The sequence below is a fragment of the Balaenoptera ricei genome, chromosome 14 (genome assembly GCF_028023285.1).
Source record: "Balaenoptera ricei isolate mBalRic1 chromosome 14, mBalRic1.hap2, whole genome shotgun sequence".
Classification (NCBI taxonomy): domain Eukaryota; kingdom Metazoa; phylum Chordata; class Mammalia; order Artiodactyla; family Balaenopteridae; genus Balaenoptera; species Balaenoptera ricei.
This window is the reverse complement of record NC_082652.1, coordinates 11,362,548-11,384,988: the sequence shown is the minus strand read 5'-3', so window position 1 is coordinate 11,384,988 and position 22,441 is coordinate 11,362,548. Positions and strand designations below refer to the sequence as shown.

Below are 22,441 nucleotides of genomic sequence, written 5' to 3'. Positions count from 1 at the left end.
TTTAAGACTACAGATACAAATATTCACAACAAAATTATAGCAAATATAGTTCAGTAATATATAAAATAAATAATACATCATGACTAGGTGGAATTTATTACAGGAATGCAAGGTTGGTTTAACACTCAAAAATCAATGTAATTCACCATATCAACAAATTGATAAAAAGCCAAATGATCATCTCTAAAGATACAGAAAAAGCATATGACAAAATCCGAAATTCATTCCTGATAAAAACTCTTGAGCCAACTAGGAATATAAGGTAACATCCCCAACCTAATAAAGGAAATCTATGAAACATTTACAGCTAGTGTCAAATATAATGGTGAAAGACCAACTGCTTTCCTCCTACGGTCAGGAACAAGGCAAGGATGTCTGCTCTCAACACTTCTATTCAACATTGTGCTGGATGTTCTATAAGTGCAACAAGGTAAGAAAAAAGAAGTAAAAAGTAGCAAGATTGGAAAGGAATAAGTTAGACTTTTACTGACAAACAACATAATCACCTGTGTAGAAAATTCAATGGAACTAATATGTGAGTTTATCAAAGTTGCAGAATACAAGATCAATATATAAAGCTCAATTATATTTCTATACATGAACAAATGGATATCTAAACTTTTAAATATCACTTATAATAGCATCAAAAAAATGAAATACTTAGGGATAAATCTGACAAAGGATCTGTAAGACTTGTACACTGAAAACTACAAAATAATAATGAAAGGAAGTAAAGACATAATGAAAAGTTATACTGTGGTTATAGGTCAGAAGACTCAATATTGAGTATTTTTTAGAAAGAGAAATTGAGAAGCTGATTCTCAAATTCATATGAAAATGCAATGGACCTAAAACAACCAAAACGACTTTGAAAAAGGAAGACAAAATTGGAGGGCTAACATAACCTGATTGCAAGATTTATCATAAGATTACAGTTATCAAGACGCTGTGATACTGATGTGTATGTGTGTGTATGTGTATATATATATTTGTGTGTATATATATACACACAAATAAATCAATGCAACAAAACAGGAAGTACAGAAATAGACCCACACATTTATGGACAACTGAATTTTGATAAAGGCACAAAGGCAATTCAGTGGAGAACATCTTCCACTAATGGTGCCATAACAACTGCCTATGTATATCTTTGATTCACATTGACACCATACACAAAAATTAACTCCAAATGGATTATAGAACTAAATGTAAAACATACAACTAAAAAAACTGTGAAGAAAACACAAGAGAAAATCTTTGTGACCTTGGGTTAGGCAAGAATTTCTTAGATTTAAAAACCAAAGCACACTCCACAAAGGAAAAAAAGGTTAAATTAGAATAAAAACATACTCTTTTTGAAAGACCCTGTTAAGAGAATGAAAAGATAAGCCACAGTAGAAGATCTCTGCAAAACATATATCTCACAATGGATTTGCATTCATAAAATATAAAGAATCCTCAAAACTCAATTAAAAGAACATGAACAACCCAATTTTAAAAATGAGAAAAACATTAGAACACACACTTCACCAAGAAAGATAAATGGATGGCAACTAAACCAAAAAAAAAAAGATGCTTAACATCACTATTCATTAGGGAGATACAAATTAAGATCCCAAAGAGATACTACTACAAACCTATTAGAATGGCTGACATTAAAAAGACAGACCATACCAGGTGTTGGCAAGGATTTGAAGTAACTGGATCTCTCAGACACTGCTGGTGGGATGTAAAAATGGTACAAACACTTTGGAAAACTATTTGGCAGTTTCCTAAAAAGTGAAACATACATCTACCATATGACATAGCCATTCCACTCCTAGGTATTCAACCAAAATGAAAGCAAACGTCCATACAAAGCACTGTACACAAAAGTTAATGGCAGCTTTATTTTTAATAGTCAAAACTGGAAATAATCCAAACATCCATCAACAGATGAATGGATAAACAATCTGTGGTACTTGCAGACAACGGAATGCAACTCAGAAATAAAATGAACTATTGATACATGCTACAACATGGATGAATCTCAAAATAATTATGCTGAGTAAAATAAGCCAGAACAAAAAAAGAGAACATATCAATACTTTATGATTTCATTTATATACAGTTCTGGAAAATGCAAATTAACCTAGAGTGATAGCATATCAGTGGTTGCCTAGGGAAAGGGCTGGGGAGAGAAGAGGTTAGGGAGGTATTGAAAAAGGATATGAAGACGCTTTTGGGAGTGACGGATATGTTTACTAACTTCATCATGATGATGGATACATACACACACACTTTAAAATGTTATGTTACTTAAATATGTTCAGATTATTGTATGTCAATTAATAATTATTGCTTTAAAAAGTTGCAATAAACAAAATTGAAAGGCAAGTAAAGTGGGGATGGTTCTTGCAAAATATGTGCCAGTGAAGTTATTCTTAATATCAGAGAGGTGAACATATACATATACATACACCAACCCACACACTCAAAGGACACAAATAGGAAATTAAAAAAGAAAAAAGCAGTGTCTATTAATGACATGAAACATATATAATTTCACTAATAATCAAAGAAATAAAAAGTAAAATAGTAAGACACCTCATTTCACCCACCAAATTGATAAAGTAATAGAGAAAAGATACATTTTTTTGGTGAGGGCATAAGGAAACAGTCACCTTTATACACTCCTGGAAGAATAAAATGGGAACATTCTCTGACCAAGTATTATCCTTCTACAGGGAGTTTCTACAAGGCAGTTTCTACTTGTTTTATTTTGATTTATTTTAGTAAAAGGGGCAGGGTGTAAGGTAGAGCATAGGAGGGATGCAACAGTGAAGATGGGAAACAAGGTTTCTTTCACCTACAAATTTGGATTTCTTTGCAGACTTGTGTTTTATCTGAAGTAGGTGTTGGGATTTCAGGTTATTTTTTATTTCCTTCTTTTTGTTTATTTCTATTTTCTAAATGTTCTGCAAAGCCTATTACTTCTGTAATTAGAGGAAAAGTGAGATGAAAAAATTTTATCTCAAAGTCTAATTATAAATCACTATAACAGAAAATGGTAATATGTATTTCCAGAAAATAATTTGATAATAGGAATAAAATAACTTTAGCCAGGCAATTCTCCATATTTTAAGCTATAACTGAAAATAACGAAAATCTATAAGGAAATAATTTGAAACTAAAAAATTTTTATAAAAGAATATTTTATCCTAATTTTATTAATTCCTTTTAATTTTTCTCACAAACATAATAAAAATTCCTCATAGAAAAACCAGAAAACACAATCTGTTCCCATTTTATGGGAGAAAGCTAAGTCATGGATTTATGGACAATACCTTTTCGTGTACGGCACAAAATATACTGTATTGCTCAGACTCATTTTAGCAGCAATCTTTTTTTTTCTCTTTTATAACTTCAGTCTTTTGTATTTATGGTGCACCTATGAAAAAAGAAGAATAAAATACGTAATTATAGGGGCAAAATTCAAGAAGCAATAATCGATAACATGATAGTTTTAAATATTTACAAATGTAACATTCAAAGTTAAAATTTTATCTTCATCAGTTTGTGGATGACAAATTTAAAAGGTAGGATTTTCACAACAAAGACACAAGCTACTGTCTCACAAACAATATCAGGGTAACAAATGTGTCGTTAGATTTCAGAATCTATACTGAGGCTTCCACTGGTCTGTTTGAGTCCAAGGAAACTCAATAGAGGCTATGAGTAGACAGGACTAATCTGACAGCATGTGGTGATGCGACTGATTCTCTGTCAGTAAGGCTTATATTTTGAATTGCTTTTCCAATAAGCATGATGATTTATATTGACTCATCTATCTTCCCTTTCCTGGTCTCTCTATAACCAATCTTTCAGATTTTGGGGTAGTGATAATTCTTTATTATCTATTAAAGAAGTACATGCTCAATGTGGAAAATATAAGAAATATACACCATTATGAAAAAAAATCCTTAATCCTACCTAGGACAAACTTCATTAGCAACTGGGATAGTTTTCTCCATGAACACATTTACTTCTTGAAGCACATATTTATTTTGTTATACAGCTGAAATCACATTGTACATATAATTCCACAGTCAACCTCTTTTATCTAACTCTAGATTGTACGTATTTTGCCATGTTATCAAACATTATTCACAAAGATCATTTAAGAGCTGCTCAATGTTTATCGTATGGAAGAGCCACAATTCATTCACAACAGTTTCTCCACAATTTGAAACCAAGGCTGTTATTCAACCCTCTGTTTGTTGAACTACTAAAAATTATTGTTTTGAAGACCTTTGCGCTTATTATCTATGCACTTAACATTTAGGGCTTTTTTGGAATGGATTTCTAGAAGTAGAACTACTGGGTCAAAGAATACAACAATTTAAAATTTATGCATATTGAAATAATCTTTGGATGCTTGACTAGCTTTGGAGATGAAATCCTTACAAGAGGGAAAAAACTATACATTAAAAAAAAAGGCACTGACCTCCATTTTCACATTTTTCCTGTAGAGGATATCCCAATCTCTTCTCACGTCTATACTTACAAACTAATCTTTTTCATTATTTTGTTATTCCCTCTGATTCTATGGCTGTGGAATGTTTTAGATTAACTGGTAGCTAAAACTTGCCTGAATTCAGCATCACATTTTACCTAACCATCAACCAATCAATAACTACAATGTCTGCATGTATGTCCTGCTAATCTAGTCTGACTATAGCTTCAAGGAACTAAAACATTCCTTATTATATGAACACTAGTTGCGAAATTTCTGAGAAAGTAGTTTTAAATAAGGCATTTACTAACAGCCTCATGTCCTGACTAGTTCGAAATGCAGGAGGTGCTCACTCCTAGAAAATATTTTTCTAATGCTATGGACACACATGCCTAGTATTTTTCTTCTCTCTAAATACTTATTCGTTTTTACATAATTTTTCTTAAAATGGGTACTCTCTCCATCTGCAGTTGCATGGCTCTATAAATGTTTTAAAATAAACTCTCTAAGACGCCTAGGAATTCAACTTTCTTGATTTTATCATTTTCCCCCCTGCTAGAATACTGCACATGGTATTGAAGCTGAAAACCATATTCCTAAAGTTTATCCATTACACCTAAAAGATGTTCACAGTTTTGTCCCATTTAACCACCTTCCTTCTTTTTTTATAAATGTCTCTTGGATTCCATGAAACTGTCTTCTCCTGTTTTTCCACATTATTCCTCCTATAGCCCCTCTTCTCCCTGAGCTCTAAATCAGTGTGTTCCTCCAGGTATTTGTCCAAAGCCCTCTGTGTGATGCAAGCTGCTATCCTAATTTCTGTCCACTTTAATAGTTTCAAGTAACACTTTGTCACTAGACAGTTCTGGCCTCCAGTCTAAATCCCAGTCCCATTCTTTCAACTATCTGTTTGGCTTCTCCCCTAAATGTCTCACATGTACCTCACAATAACTTTGACTCTTCCCTTCTCCTTGTCCTTAACATTCAACTAAATCACAAGTGTGCTTCAAATATTTCTTTTTATCTGTTCTTCACTTTTCCTTTCTGTTAGCATTTGTTATCTCTTTCCTCTTTTTCTGCTCTTTCAGCCTCTCGTCTAAATTTTCTGTAATTCATCTTTAAAACACTATTATCACAATCACCTTCCTGAAGCACAGTTGAGATAATATCACAGCTCTGCTCAGAATCCTTCCATGTTCCCATACTGCCTACAGGATTAAGGTTAACTTGACCTAACTAACATTCAAAGCTGTCCTCAAACCACTACCCCAACCTAAATTCTTAAATTCTATAATCAGGAAAAAATGAATTACTACAGTTGCATTTTCATACCTTTGTCTTTGCTTATGCTACACCTCTACCCAGATATCCATATCCAACTACTCTCACAGTCCAGCTAAATGTCACCCCTCTTATAAGACCGACCATTTTCTCCCTTTGCTTCAGTTTTAAATACTCATATATATTAGTACTCTAACTGGATGACAAGTGCTTCTTCAGAGGATACACGTCTAAATCTAAGTTTTGATTAATCATTATATTTCCATGGCATCTTTAAAAAATTTTTTGAGATACAATTCACGTACGATTCACCCATTTAAAGTGTACAATGGTTTTTAGTATATTCAAGTATGTGTAAGCATCACCACAGTCAATTTTAGAACATTTTCATCACCACAAAAAGAAGTCCCATTTCCTTTAGCTATCAACTCCTCCCACCCTGATCCCTCCATTCCTTAGCAACCACTAATCTGTCTCTATAGATTTCCCTGTTCTGAACATTTCATTTGAATGGAATCATATGATATGAGGTTTTCTGTGACTGGCTTCTTTCCCTAGCATAATGTTTTTAAGGTTCACCCATGTTGTAGCATGAATCAATATTTCTTTCTATTGACGAATAGAAATCCACTGTATAGATATACCACACTTTGTTTATCCACTTATAAGCTGATGTATATTTGGGTTGTTTCCACTTTTTGGCTATTATGTATAATGCTGTTATAATCACTTGTGTACACATACATTTAGTTTCTATTAACTATATTCCTAGGAGTGAAATTGCTGGGTCCTGTGGCATCTTTATATAACACATAGTCCATAAAAATCTGCTGAAATCTCCTTCCCTTTTCCACCCAAATCTTAACACTAAAAATGATCTTTAAATTCATCCTTCCCTCAAAAGCTGAACAAGGATGTTTTTCCTTCCAATAGGACAGCATTTTAAGAATTAACTGAAGATGAAGTGATATGCATGAAATTACTTTTTCCCTCTTCCTTGACCTCCTGCAACCTCAGGTGTTACATTTATAGTGAGAACTCAGAACTGTGCCAAGAATGTAGAATTTCAGGTCTTAGGCTCTTGGGCCAACTGAACAATCCAGCTAGCTTAGATGCAAAGATTGCATCAGAGATGTGAAACTGAAATAATTTTCTTCATGCTTTATTCTAAGAAATGGAAATCCTCCAAGAATGATAGTCAAGTAAATTATTTTTCACAGACATTCTAACTTAATATACACTTGATAGAGAGTAGAAATATAAATATTTTTCCTTTTCTCAGAAACTTTCAAGAAAGATGATTCAGTGAAGATCTTAGTTGCCTTTCAACATTGTAGTCACACTTCTGCAACAATAAACTTGGAGCCAACTAGATTGAAAATCCACAATATTTTAGCATTAAGAAAGGGAGTAAGATTAAGAATGTTTCATATAGGTTATCACTTATATGTGGAATCTAAAATATGACACAAATGAACTTATCTACGAAACAGAAACAGACTCACAAACATAGAGAACAGACTTGTGGTTGCCAAGTGGGATGGGGAGTGGGGAAGGGATGGATTGGGAGTTTGGGATTAGCAGATGCAAACTATTATACTTAGAATGGATAAACAACAAAATCCTACCATATAGCACAGGGAACTACATTCAATAACCTGTGATAAGCCATAATGGAAAAGAATATGAAAAAGAATGTATATATATGTATAACTGAATCACTTTTCTGTACAGCAGAAATTAACACAACATTGTAAATTAACTATACTTCAATTAAAAAAATTAAAAAAAGAATGTTTCACATTGGAAAGAATTATAAAGATCAGACATATCAATTCTTTTTTTTTTAACTCAATCTCAGAAAAGTTAAGTGTCAAATCATACTTATGCAGTACTGTTATCCCAAATTAAAACTCCTTCTAATTTCTCACTTCAGAAAACTTTTTTCTGAATCAAGCTGCCTAAGTCAGACTTCAGAACACCAAAAAGTTTCCTATTTTGCTATATTTTGGAGGTTAATAAGAGAAGTTTAATTTAATAAGATTGAACTTCTCTGTCTTTATTTCTCCAAATAATACTTGAATATATAGTGGTGGGTTCAGTTCTTATGGAGACTGAAGCATCGACAAATCTGGGGATCTCTTTAAGAATAAAAATTTTACAAAATTTCCACACAAGAATAGGTATAGGGCCTTAGAAGGGGCTGGTGTAAATAAGGGGCTCTGAAATGTAAGATTCACAGTAAATTTGCCTGTGTAAATTCCTATTATTGCATTCATTATCTTGCTCCAAGAAGGTATACAGAGGCAGGCAAAATCTTCATGTTACAGCAGTGAAAAACAGAGTAGAAATAGGTGATTGGACCTTTTCAAAGTCAGGACCAGTCTGGTGTTTTCCCTCCCCTGTTCATATAATACAACCTCCCAATACAGACTTAAAGAAAACTATCTTTAAAGAAATAAACAGAAAACTTATTTTGGACAGTTGTTACCACTGTCTGCCACTAATACCTAACTATTATTCTGAGGTAAGAAACCATTTTTATGGTACTTTCACTGTGAAAGTAAAACTAGATGACAGGTGTTTCTTATGCCAAATGATCACATAGCCCATCACGACAGAATCTGAGAACTGGAAAGGGACCTTTGTGATCATCTAATTTCTACTTAAGCAAATAATGCAGAAGTATCTGGGACACTGATTATCATAATAACGATAACTTGTAGACTACTTTTGGGTCGCCATTTAAGACTATGTGTGCTTAAAAAGTAAAAATATCAATTTTTTTGGTTTCTTAAAGAGTATTAGTTTCTCCCTCCCTTAAAAAAAGATGTTTAGGTTAGAGAGACAAATGGGAAAGGAAGAGCTCCTTTGGATTTCTTAAATTTAACACTGAAAGTTTTTGTTCTCTCTGATAGTTTTGTATGTGGTTAGCAACTTGAAATCAATTATGCATTCATTTTGGGGAAAACGGTACTTTACATGGGTCTTAAAATTAAGACCAGTACAAAAATGGTGTCTATGTCTACATAAATTCTGAACTATTCTAATAGATTTAACTGGTCTTTTGAAGTCTTCATTTTGCACAACTTAATCATATGTGTGGTATGAAAATTATAATATTTGTAATACACAATAATAATTTACTCTTTAATACAGGGTTCCTCAAACTTGATTAATATTCAGATCCCTTATAGAAAAATTCTCACAGATTCCTAACATTTTCTTAAATTATTTTTAGTCATTCATTTATTCATGTGTTCATTCATTCAGCAAATACTTATTAAGTGCTTAATATGTGTCTAGTACTGAACAAGGCTTTAAGTTCTTTCCTACTCTCATAGAACTTATATTCTAGTGGAGAGAGACACATAAATATTGATATGTCAGGTACTAATAAATATCATAAAGAAAAATAAGATAAAGTAGCGTCAGTGGTCGGGATAAGCCACCGAACTCTTTGGTCATAAGGCAGTCATCCAGATGATCCACTATAGCTTATTATTTAGGAGACAATCATCAAAATGAAAATATAACATTTAAAAATCTCATGGAGAATTCTTGACCTATTTTCATGTCTTCAAATTCCTAGGAGTCTGTGAATTTACTTGAAAACACTCTAGAATGGAGTCATATCTTACCTAAGGTGGTTGGGCACAAAGGTGGACACTTAAGGCCAAAACTGCATACAGTTCAAATTATCCTTGAAAATCCCACTATACACGGTTTTGTTTATACAAGCCTTTAAAGTAATTCTCACGCACCACTGAGTTAGTCTAAAGGAAGAAAGTCTACCTATAAAAGGAATTCTTAACCTTTTTTGTGACATTGATCACAGGCAGTACACAGCCTATGACACCTTCTCAGAATAATGTTTTATTTATTTGTTTATTTTTGGCTGCAACACGCGGCATGCGGGATCTTAGTTCCCTGACTACGGATCTAACCCCTGCCCTCTGCAGTGGAAGTGTGGAGTCTTAACTACTGGACCACCAGGGAAGTCCCTCAGAATAATGCTTTAAATGAAAAAAATTAACCACTTAGAATTACAAAGGAAAGGAAACCAATCATACTGAAATAGTTACCAAAATATTAAAAAACAGATTTGTGATATATATGTGCCATTTTTTTCCTTTCTTTGCTGTGCCGCGTGTCTTGTGGGATCCTAGTTCCCTGACGAGGGATCCAACCAGGACGCTGGGCAGTGAAAGCGCTAAGCCCTAACCACTGGACCTTCAGGGAATTCCCTATGTGCTTCTTTATTAATTCATTTAGTAATGAGAGTTAGTAGGAAGTCTAATAACCCCAATAATTTCAAAGAGTGGTGAACTTAATATTTTGAGATTTCTGTAACTGTAATGTGTTATAAAATATCTGGGATTTCTTTTGGTGATTGGTGACAAAAATCTCAGATATTGCTAATACTTGTGTGGTTTGTTGCCAACATTTGTAAATTACAGGAAATGCTAAATTTCAGTTAGAGGTTAGTAAAAACAAAAACTTCAAGTTTTCTGATAGATTCCTTGATCTGCAGAAATCTGGATGTTCAAATCATTCTCTCTTCAAGATAACCAGTATAAATGAGGAATTCTGAAGAATTCTAAAGAGAGCCTTCTTATCTGCAGAGTTTACTCCATTCTGTTTTCTATCAAGCCTCTATAATTTCTCTTAATAGAAAGTAATAGAATGCTGTGAGCATTAAATGAGATAACATATGCCAGGTACGTAGTAGGTACGGAAAAAAGGTTTGCTAGATGTGAACGTAATTCTTACTTGAAAAAAAATCCATATAACATGCAGTTATTTGAAAAGTTGCAGAGAATAATTTGGCATTTCCCACAGTGATTCCACTGAACAGCTATCACTCCTTTGCCTTTTGGCATTGGCAGCCCCATTACTATAGCATTGCATCTAGCCTTGTGGGAGTTAGTTGAAATGCATGTATGCTGCTGCTCTACTGTAAGTACTAAAGATAACAGCCTCTGTCAGGGTTTTTGGTTGCAAATGACAGAAACCAACTCTGGCTAACTTAGAAAAGAAACTTATTTATAGGTCTGATACTGTGACTTATAGTAAGAAATATATATTTGGTCTTCATCTGGTACAGACGTCCTAAAACCCTTAGAATTTTCTAAGAGCAATAAAGGTGAAAGGAGTGTCTTTTGTTATTCATGACAACTCCCTACCAACCACACCTGAGTTTACATGGTGACTTTTAGAAAGCCCCTGAGGATAGGTGTTGGTAACCAGAGGAACCAAACCTGATTAAATGGCTGGAATTTTCAGCCCCAACCCCTGACCTCAGGATGTAGAGTTCAATCACCAGGGACCAAAGATTTAATTAGTCATGCCTACATAATGAAGCTTCCATAAAACCCTAAAAGGATGGGGTCTGGAGAGCTTGTGGGTTGGTGAACCATCCACATGCCCTGAGGGTGGCACACCCTAGTTCTGTCTTCATGGGGACAGAAGCTCCGGTGCTTGGGACCCTTCCAGACCTCACCCTATGTACCTCTTCATCTGGTTGTTTATCTGTATCCTTTATAATATCCTTTATAATAAACAGGTAAATGTAAGTAAATGTGTCTCTGAGCTCTGTGAGCCACTCTAGCAAAACCCCCTCCACAAATTCGAGGAAGGCTTGTAGGAACCTCTGATCTACAGCTGGTTGGTCAGAAGCACAGGTAACAACTTGGACTTGCAACAAGCATCTGAAGTTTGGGGTGGGGGAGCGGCTGCGGGCAGCCTGTGAGACTGTGCCCTTGCCCTGTGGGATTTGATGCTATCTCCAGGCAGACAGTGTCAGAATTCAGTTAAAACCTTGATGCTGTTAGAAAACACCCATCAGAATAGGCTGTCTCACAGAACAAACCAGAAAGCTTAGAAAATGGACAGGATCCTAGAAGGGCAAAGCCATAATCAAGATCATGCCACAGTAATTGTCTGCTGATGCCACTGCCACTTGTTTCTGTTCTCCTAGACTGCCACAAATTGTCTCTGTTGTGCCCTAAGCTCTCAAGATTCAAAGTCCTGGGTGGGAGCATCTGATTGACCAAAATCACATGTCCATAGGCCAGCTGCCAGGCAACCAAGAAATGAATATTCTACTTGTGCTTCTTCCGTATCCATAGAAGAAGGAGGACCATTGCCTCCCTCCTGTATCCAAAATAGGATAATGTTCAAGTGATGGGCAACCCATACTATATATTATATATATACTGTATATATTTACTAATTAATGATTAAGAGCCATATCATAGCTCGGAGGATAAGAGACAAACTGCAGCATTCCAGTTTCTCATTCTGTCTCCTTATTTAATTCCCTCTAACCTGAGTAAGTTCTATTTGTTTAAGCTTTTTCTACATCCACAAAATCTTACTCTTCTCATGAGTTTAATAAAAGGTATAATGACCCTGAAGCAGTGTTCAACTATTCATTCATTCATTTACTCATTCAACACTTACTGGATACCTGCTGTGCTTAAGACATCATGCTAGGTGTTGAAAAATATATAATACTGATATGTGTTCACCAGAAACTAATTATCTAGAACCAGTGCATGTTGCAAGTACTACAGAAGTTCCAAAGAGAGAGAGAGAACTTCTAAATCTCTAAGGAGTTGGGGGGTGGGAATGGGCAGGTGATTGATGGCTTCATGGTAGAAACAGCATTTGGATTGCTCTGTAAAGAACAGGGAGAAATTTTATAGGAAATGGTGTGAGCAAATGATTGGAGTTTGCAGCATGTAATGGCAAGTAACTTAAGTGGTTGTTCTGCAGATCTGGGATGGGATCCTTTGGAAACAAAGCTGGACGAGTCTAATGGGTCTAGATTATCCAGGAGTTTGAATACCATGCAAAGGATTTTAAGTTTTTAAACTGTAAATGATGAAATCATTTAATATTAGAATCAGGCTTCAAGAATAATACTCTAGGGGCTTCCCTGGTGGCGCAGTGGTTAAGAATCCGCCTGCCAATTCAGGGGACGCGGGTTCGAGCCCTGGTCCGGGAAGATCCCACATGCCACGGAGCAACTAAGCCCATGCACCACAACTACTGAGCCTACGCTCTAGAGCCCACAAGCCACAACTACTGAGCCCGCGTGCCACATCTATTGAAGCCCACGCGCCTAGAGCCTGTGCTCTGCAACAAGAGAAGCCATGACAATGAGAAGCTCCCGCACCGCAACGAAGAGTAGTCCCACTCACCGCAATTAGAGAAAGCCTGCGTGCAGCAACGAAGACCCAATGCAGCCAAAAATGAAAATAAATAAATTTATATTAAAAAAAAAGAATAATACTCTATTTGTTTGGCAGTAATATACAGGTTAGAATGGAAACATTTTATTTAAAAACATTATGCACACATCATAGAAAAAAAGAATTGGAAGAATACAGACCAAAATGTTAATAGTGATTATCTTTGGGTATTGGGAATATAGGCATTTTGTTTTCTTTTTACCTTTCTGCATTTTATATATTTTCTCCATTGAATACATATTACTTTGTAACAGAAAAAGTAAGCTAAAAATATTTTTAAAGGAATGAATTGGAATAGGAGACTAGAGCAGGAAGGTCAAGTTAGGGCTACCAAACAAGAAAGCATGATAATCTTATTCTAGAATGTTGGCAATAAAATTGAAAGCAGAAGGCAGGTACCATGCCTCTGGATGCAAGAATAACACAGTAATAACATGGCGTAGAACCAGCAACTGACGGGCTATATAGCCTGAAAAAGACATGGGAGTCAAAGTTAGCTCTGAGGCTCTAAGATCAAGTGACAGAGAAGATAACTGTTCTAGAAAAACAAAAATAGGGAATTCAGCAGAAGGAACAAGTCTAATAGTAGAAAGATGGTGAGTGTATTCCAGCCAAAATGACTTTTAAGTGCTAGATGGGCATCTAGGTACAAATACACAGCATGTAGAAAGAAACAGAGGTTGAAGTTCAGGGGCAACAATGGAGCCAAAGATTCAGATCTGGAATTATCTGTATAAGGTAGATAAGAACTCAAGAAGGAACTATGGTAACTTAGGCAAAATATGCAGAGGGAAAAGGCTGAGAACAAAATTTTGGGGAAATATTTTAAAGTTGAATTCTTAGTGAATGCTAGATAAGTACTAAGTACAGTATTATATTTCTATAATTAGGCATTCACTCCATTTTATATATAACCAAAAGGTTAAAATGACTTCCCGGAGTCTAACAAATTGAGATGAATAGTGAAAAGAATACTATCAGAGATAAAACTCAGGGAATTCCCTGGTGGTCCAGTGGTCAGGACTCTGTGCTTTCACTGCTGAGGGCCTGGGTTCAATCCCTGGTCGGGGAACTAAGATACCACAAGACATGCAGTGTAGCCAAAAAAAAAAAAATCAAATTTTTATATTTGCTTTTGCTTCATGTCAATTTTATATATATATAGTCCCTTGTCTTTCTGTCCTTGGAAATGTATTTTGAGAAAAGAAAATATGTGTACTACAGCAATAAAATGAACCAACTGACTTTTAATTGCTAAGTTAACCTATATATTTTATATATTTTTTACATTCTCTTTATAATCAGAATTTTATATTTGGAATGGATCTAAGATGGGCTCAAATAGTTTCTAAGTAGTTTAGTAGTAATGACTTGGTATCATTACAGTCTAGATTGAATTCCTAATCAAAGAAACTTGCCAGTTGGGTAGCAAGCATCATGATACATATAGTGGAAAGAACTCTAAATGGAAGACAGAAGTCTTAGGTCCTAATCCCATATTGGTCCCTAAATAGCTTTTCAGTTTTAATCAAGATATATATACATACACACACATATGTATATTTCGGCTGTGCCACAAGGCACGGGTTTGATCCTGACCAGGGAAGGAACTCGTGCCCCCTGCAGTGGAAGCACAGAATCTTAACCACTGGACTGCCAGGGAAGTCCCTAATCAAGTTATTTAATTTCTCAAAGCCTCAGTTTCCTGGTCTTAGGGCTAGTTGAGACAATCTCTAAGTTCCATTCAACTCTAAAAATCTATGATTATGTATGATATCACTTATATGTGGAATCTAAAATATGACACAAATGAACTTATCTACAAAAGAGAAACAGAACACACACACACACACACACACACACACACTGCTCTGAGTTCAATATAACCGAAATTCCCAGTAATCTTCACTTTAATTGTTCCAAATTCAAATAAAAGAAAAACCCAAGATATAAACACCTTCAACCTCTGCAAATTTTACCTGCCACTTATGAAGGTACTGTGAGAGTCCTGTGTTTATAACTTTTGACTCCCTGCTACAGGATTACAATGCCAGGCACTGGAGATAAAAGAACATGCAGAAATAAGAGCTTTGAAAATAAACCTTCTTACAGCTAATGAAGGATTATCTGGCATGCAATTTTTCTAAAATGCCAGAGCTATAAGCAAGTTCTTTGTTTGTTTGGGACTATTTCTCTCCTGTCTCTGCTTTGTTGCCCTGAAAATAAAAGTTTTCCTTAAGCTTTAGGGACCCTAAAACCCCATATTTAGGGACCCTAAAATGTCAAAATTAAATTGTGTATTCTTAAATTTATATTTACTTCTTCGGAAAAAGGCCTACTTGGCCTCTTCTATAAACTGAATTGTGTCGCCCCAGAATTCATATTTTGAAACTCTAATGTCTCCTGTGACTATAGTTGAAGATAGGGCCTTTGGGAGGTAATTAAGGCTAAATGAAGTCATAAGGATGGGGAACATTAGCTAGGATTGATGGTCTTATAAGAAGAGGAGGAGAAAAAGATCTCTCTCCCCAACATACACCTCACACCACATAAGGAGGAAAGGCCATGTGAGCACAACTCCAGAAGGTGAACAGAAAGAGAGACCTAACCAGAAAACTTAAGTGGTTGGCACCTTGATCTTGGACTTCTCAGACTCTAGAACTGTGAGAAAATAAATTTCTATTGTTTAGGCACCCAGTCTGCGGTACTTTGTTATAGCAGCCTGAGCAGACTAAGATAGCCCCCTTACTTAATTTTTGGACTAAGATTCGGACAATTTTCAAATGGTTTTCAGGTAGCTAGAGAAACTAATCCTTTGATAATCCTTTTCCTTTCAAAAATATATCTTGATAATTCAAAGAATTGGGTAGAAATATTATTTTCTGAACTACAAGACAAAGTTTACAATTACTTCATTAGTTTCTACCCAATAACTTAAAAAACATAAATAAATATGGTAGAGTACATATACTTGATTAAGTGTAAAATCTTGACTTAAAATCTGTTTCCAAAAGCTCTCTACATTTATTTGATCTTTCAACAATACTGCTCTGAATATGAACCTCAAATGTATAAATTCCGCAAGTTATAAGTGATTACAAGTACTTTCTTGTTCAGGTATTTAAAGCAATTTCTTCATACTTGAGTGATGTACTTGAAATTTAGAAACTGAATGAACCCTATCAGTTCTCTACATACCACTAGATTTAAAAAACTCTTTAAAGCTGTCTATGAATGGAATCCATTCCTGACCCTACCGCCAGCATCATCAACCTGAAAGTAAAATCTGACCATGCCACTCTCCAGCTTAAAACCCTTTAATCCCATCATGTATAGGATATAAAATCCAAGCTCCTTGTAGACACAGGGCAAATACAATCCTCTGTGATCTGTTCCCTGTCTGCTCTTTTTTTTTTTTTAAATTAATTAATTAATTTATTTTTGGCTGCGTTGGGTCTTCACTGCTGTGCACGGGCTTTCTCTAGTTGCGGCAAGCAGGGGCTACTCTTTGGTGCAGTGCGTGGGCTTCTCATTGTGGTGGCTTCTCTTGCTGCGGATCATGGGCTCTAGGCGCGTGGGCTTCAGTAGTTGTGGCAGGCAGGCTCAGTAGTTGTGGTGCATGGGCTTAGTTGCTCTGCAGCATGTAGGATCTGCCCGGACCTGGGCTTGAGCCCATGTCCCCTGCATTGGCAGGCAGATTCTTAACCACTGTGCCACCAGGGAATTCCTCCTTGTCTGCTCTTGAACCCTGTCCTTAGTAACTCCAGGACCTCACACTAGACACCCAGCTATCTCAAACTACTTCCCTGGGATATGGACAAGCATCTGTTGGCAACCTCTTTCTTCTCCTTCTCCCTAGATAACTAAAATTTGTTCAAGAATCTGCTTAGACAGCACCTCTTCAGGGAAACTGTCCTGACTCTCCCCCAAGCTGGGGTGGGTTTTTTCCTTTATGTTCCCACAGAAGGGCGCTGTAAACATTTCTCATATACTGGGTATAAACACGGATTTAGGTTGTCTTAGGTAAATGTTTCTCCATTAGGACCATACACTGCTAGGGAAACAGGATCATATTTCTACCATGAGGGCCTAACAAACTGGTTGTTACACTGCATATGGCTGGTATACGTTGTTGAATTATACTAATTCACATACCAAATACACTAAGGCATTTATGATTTTAAGGAATATTATGGCAAATATTTTTGTTAAACAAATGGTAACCATCACTCCTTCATGTGTTTTGAATTACTATTTCTACAGGTTGCTTTACTTAAAAATGAACTCGACATTTTATTTTGAAAATTTACTATGTATTTTTTTAAAGTGATATCATTTTTTTTAAAGTCTTTACTGAATTTGTTACAATATTGCTTCTGTTTTATGTCTTGGTATTTTGGCTGCAAGGCATGTGGGATCTTAGCTCCCTGACCAGGGATCAAACCGGTACCCCTGGCATTGGAAGGTGAAGTCTTAACCCCTCGACAGCCAGGGAAGTCCCTGAAAATTTACTATGTATTTTATTGAACTACCTGGTACCCAAATGTCAATAATTTCAGAATTATCAGCACTCTCAACCTATTTGTCCAAGAACCTATCTATTTTTAATGGGTGTCTTAAAGAACTGGCATTTGATATCATACTATTTAAACATCAAGAAACCCCCTGGGAGCTGGTCTACATGTATTATTTTTTAAAAAGTGAAATAAAATCTATATTACATATTAAACAAAAATTTAATCCTGTTATACAATATTTCTTCCACATGGACAGTCATAATACATGGCATCTTTGCATTAAGTAGTTCAGAGCCAGTTACTTAGGCCTGCCTTCAGTCAACAAACCAAAATTTCACTTATATTGGTTTAGAGGACTTCATTCAGTCTTTGAGCTTTTTTAGAACATTCATTCATTATTGCTTTTGATAAATGAACTAATCTTAGCACAAATGTAATAGAAAACAGAAAGTCAACAAGAATTTATTTTAGATTATTATAAGACAGAAAGAAGTAAGAGTTACTTTCATTAGCAGGGCCTAGTTTAATGTAATCAACATTGTCCTGACCATACAATATTTATTCAATGCTCACTATGTGCCGGGCACTGTACATCACCTCATTTAAACCGTAACACACTACTATGACAGACTTACTATTATAGATCTCATTTTACAGATTAAAAATCTGAGACCCAACTTCACAGAGCTAGTGTATGGTAGAGCTGGGATTCAAATCTAGACTGTCCAACCTCAAGCCCCTTCTCTTAACCACTATGGTACACTTTTCAGTTAAATCACTGTATGAAAAGATTTCAGAAATTAATGACCCGATAAATTATAAAGGATTCCATCTAGCCTACAATATTCCTGAATACTAACCACTTAATCATTTTGATTTGCTCCACCCAAGGCCAAACCAGAAGATTAAGTCCTTCTGTCTAACACTTTCTTTTTACTTTGTGCTTTAAAAAAAAAGGCAATGTCAAAAAAAAAAATGTCATTATTGAAAATTTCTGTTCAGTGAAAAGGAGTGTGCCAATTCAACACAAGGGAAGCCTAAGTATTCCAAAATCTTCTGTGCAGGAGGTAATCCTATCCTGGGACTTTCAGAGATGCCTTAATAACCTAGAAAATTAGTATTTAAACCTTGAAACTTTTGCCTAATTTCTAATGTTGAAAGAATAACTCAGCATTCTTAGTCACTTTTAATTTTGCTTTGCCACTGGCAGAAGGGCAAGCATGCATAAATGCTGACAGAATACATGTTAGAGCAGTTTACTCCTGTGGAAAGTTGCCTTACACTGTTTCGGCAATTCTCTCTCACAGGAACTGCTGTTTTCAAAAGTGTATGAATCTACATCTATTCTACATAACATATAAGTAAACACAGAATACCAATATTAAAATGCTTTAAAAAAGTAAACAGTCTTAATAACAACTGACCTGGCATATCTCCAAGTTCTTAAATTAACTTTGAGGGGTAGAAAAAGAATAAAAGGAACTGAACTTAATATTCATAAGAATGTCAGCAATACATAGCAAAGTTTTATCCTTTAGCTGTTCAAAATGTAGAGGGAGAGAAGAGCCACACAGGCAAATAATGATACCTATTGTAAATTCAATCACCTCCTAAATAAATCTTCTTGCTTCTAACCTCTCCCATACATGGCCCGAAATGTCATCTTCCTAACATAGAGAGCTATAATAGTATCACTTTACTATTCAAATATCTTTGATAGAGTCATCCAAACTCCACAGAAAGGTACTCAAGGCTGCTAAGATATGGGTCCAATCCAGGTTTAGTAGATTCCTAGTTATTCTTTAAATGTTCAGGATACTTTCACAGTCTCAACACTGCTTGCGTCTTTTACTTAGCTTGGAAAATCTTTTCACTTCTTTAGAAGTCAAAATCCTACTGCTCCTTTAAGACCCAGTTAAATTTCACCTCTTTTCTTTACTCTGACAAAGTTCAAAGTTACTATGGCACTTTATTTGTAGTTTTATTATAACATGTATCATCTATATCTGATATTGTATTAACAGTTTATTGTGAACATATTTGTTTCTTCGAGTGGAAAGTAAGTTGTTCCTCGATCTTTTCATCCATACAGAAGTGATCTTTCTCTTCTTCTGCTCTTTAGCAGCATGGTGTGATTTTTAAATATGTGAATTTAGACAGGCTGACTTGAGTTGCAGTTTCAACTTAATACCTAATTCATTTAACAAATATTCATTTAGTGCCTACTATGTGTCAGTCTAAGCACCTGGGGAAACACAACAAAGCTTCCTATTCGGTGGAGCTTAAATTTTAGTGGCGAGAAACAGACATTTAACAATAAACATGATAAAGTAAATTAGTATATTAAAAGAATGATGAGAACTTTGGAACAAGAAAACAGAGCAGGATGGGGATCAAGAATGCCAGGGGTATGCGGTCAAAGCCACAGTTTTAAACAGGGTGATGAGGATATACCTCATTGAGAAGGTGATGATAGTTGACCCTTCTCAAATTTGGAAGGAGGTAAGGGAGGTGCCAATACCTGGGGGAAGAGTTTTCTAGTCAGAGGGAACAGCTAGTGCAAAGGCCCTAAGGGAGAAGTGTGAGGGAGGACTATGTGGCTGGAACAGAGCGAGCAAAGGGTGAGTTATAATCCAGGTAAGATATGATGGTGGCTTGAACCAGAGAGACAGCAATGGAGGTGGTGAGAATTGATTTTATGTGTGTGTGTGCGCGTGCACATTTCGTTGAGGTATAATTTATGTAATAAACTGTAGCCACAGAAAATGTACAATCTGATAAGTTTTGTTAGATGTATATGCTTGTGAAACCATTACCACAATCAAGGAAACATTTCCAATCTTCAAGAATTTCCTTTTGCATCTTTGCAGTAAGGTCTCTCCCTCCAGCTCTAGCCACCCAAGCAAACAATGGATCTGCTCTCTGGCACTATAGATTAGTTTACATTTTCTAGGATTTCATATAAATTTAATTATACAGTGTATACTGTATATATTCTCTTGTATCTGGCTTTTTGTCACTCAGTCGTATTATGACTTGGAGATTCATCCATGTTGTTGTATGACAGATAAAGGATTTGCTGATGGATTGGATTGAGAGTGTAAGAGAAAAAGAGTAATTTAGGATAAATCCAAGGTTTTTGGTCAGAGCAAACTGGAAAAATGGAGCCGCTATCAAGTGAGAATAGTCAGGAGGAAAAGGCTAGGGGAAGATGATCAGGAATTAGACTTTTGATATCTTGATCATGCAAATGGAGATATTGAGTCATATGCTTAGGCTGGATATAAATCTGGAGCTCAGAAGTGAGGTATGGACTAGAGATTTAAATTTGGGAATTGTCAGCATATTGTAAGTGGTATTAAACCCATGGTACTGGATGAGATCCCCAAAGACATAAGATGGATACAGAAAAGAAGCTGACCAAGGTCCAAGTTCTGGGACACTCCAACTTTAGGAGACTGGGGAGAAGAAGACACCAACAAAGGAGACTGAGAAGGAACATCCAGTGAGATAAAAGGAAGAGTGTGGTATCCTGAAAGTCAAGTGTAAAGTTTCAAAAAGGCAGGAGTCAAAACTGTGTCAAGGGACTTCCTGGTGGTGCAGTGGTTAAGAATTCGTCTGCCAATGCAGGAGACACAGGTTCGAGCCCTGGTCTGGGAAGATCCCACATGCCACGGAGCAACTAAGCCCATGCGCCACAACTACTGAGCCTGCATTCTAGAGCCTGTGAGCCACAACTACTGAGCCCTCGTGCCACAACTAATGAAGCCCACGTGCCTAGAGCCCGTGCTCCGCAACAAGAGAAGCCACTGCAATGAGCAGCCCGCGCACCACAACGAAGAGTAGCCCCTGCTAGCCACAACTAGAAAAAGCCCACGTGCAGCAATGAAGACCCAATGCAGCCAAAAATAAATTAAAAAAAAAAACAAAACCACAACTGTGTCAAATGCAGCTGAGTGGTCAAATAAGGGATAAAAATGGACCTTTACCTAGAGCAACATGGAGCTCACTGGTGACCCTGACAAGAGCAAATTTGGTGGACTGGTATGGACACAAGATTTACTGGATAGGTTTAGGAGCAACTGGGAAGAAAGGGATTGGGTGCAGCAAGTACAGACAACTCTTGACGAATGTACCCAAGAAGGAGAGTAAAGAAATGAAGAGGTAGCTGGGAGGGAAAGTGGGGTTAAAAGAAGTTTTTTGTTTTTTTTGTTTTTTAAAGATGGAAGAGATAAGAATAGATACACAGGCTAGTGGGAATGATCCAGGAGGAGGAATAATTGGTGTTGTAGGAGAGAAGGGAGAGTTGCTGAAGTGACGTCCCTGGGTAGACCAGAGAAGAAGGGATCTAGTGAACCAGTAAAGAAAGTAGCTTTAGATTAGGAGCAAGGAGAGTAATCTATTGTAATTGTAATTGTATTGTAAATTGCTTAATCCTTTTAAACCTCAGTTTCCTTATCTGACAATAAAGATTAAAAAATCTGCTTTAGAGAGCTGTCCTGAAGATTAAACCAGAAAACCCATGTGTCTGACCATTTGTAGATATACTCATTATATGTTAGTCTTTTTTCCTCTCCTTATTTACAACTTTTAAAATAAAACTAACCACATTTTCTCTGTGTAAGTTTTAAAAGTACATGTTTTCTTCCTTTCTCAATTATAAACTTTTTGAAGGCAGGAATGGTCTTTTGGCTTTATTCCCCCTAGCACAAGGGTCTTGACTGAAATAGGTTCTCAATAAATATTCTTCAAATTTATTTCAACAATGTAGGAAGAAAATTCTTTCTAGGGTGTAAACGAATTGCCAACAATGTGGATAAATCTGTCCAGTCTTCTAGTTTTGTTTTTTTTTTTTTTAAAGACTGAATATCTTTTTCCTTTTTTAA

The 22,441-nt window shown here is 35.9% G+C and overlaps 1 protein-coding gene across 3 annotated transcripts in view; it reads right to left on the bottom strand.

The window, feature by feature from the left end:
• The window catches only part of TAOK3 (TAO kinase 3), a 182,800-nt gene that overhangs the window by 89,146 nt on the left and 71,213 nt on the right, over positions 1–22,441 (bottom strand). For all 3 annotated transcript variants that reach the window (XM_059894253.1, XM_059894254.1, XM_059894255.1), the window contains exon 2: positions 3,330–3,433. The gene's annotated coding sequence lies outside the window, so the exon portion shown is untranslated. The remainder of the gene's footprint in view (positions 1–3,329; positions 3,434–22,441) is intronic.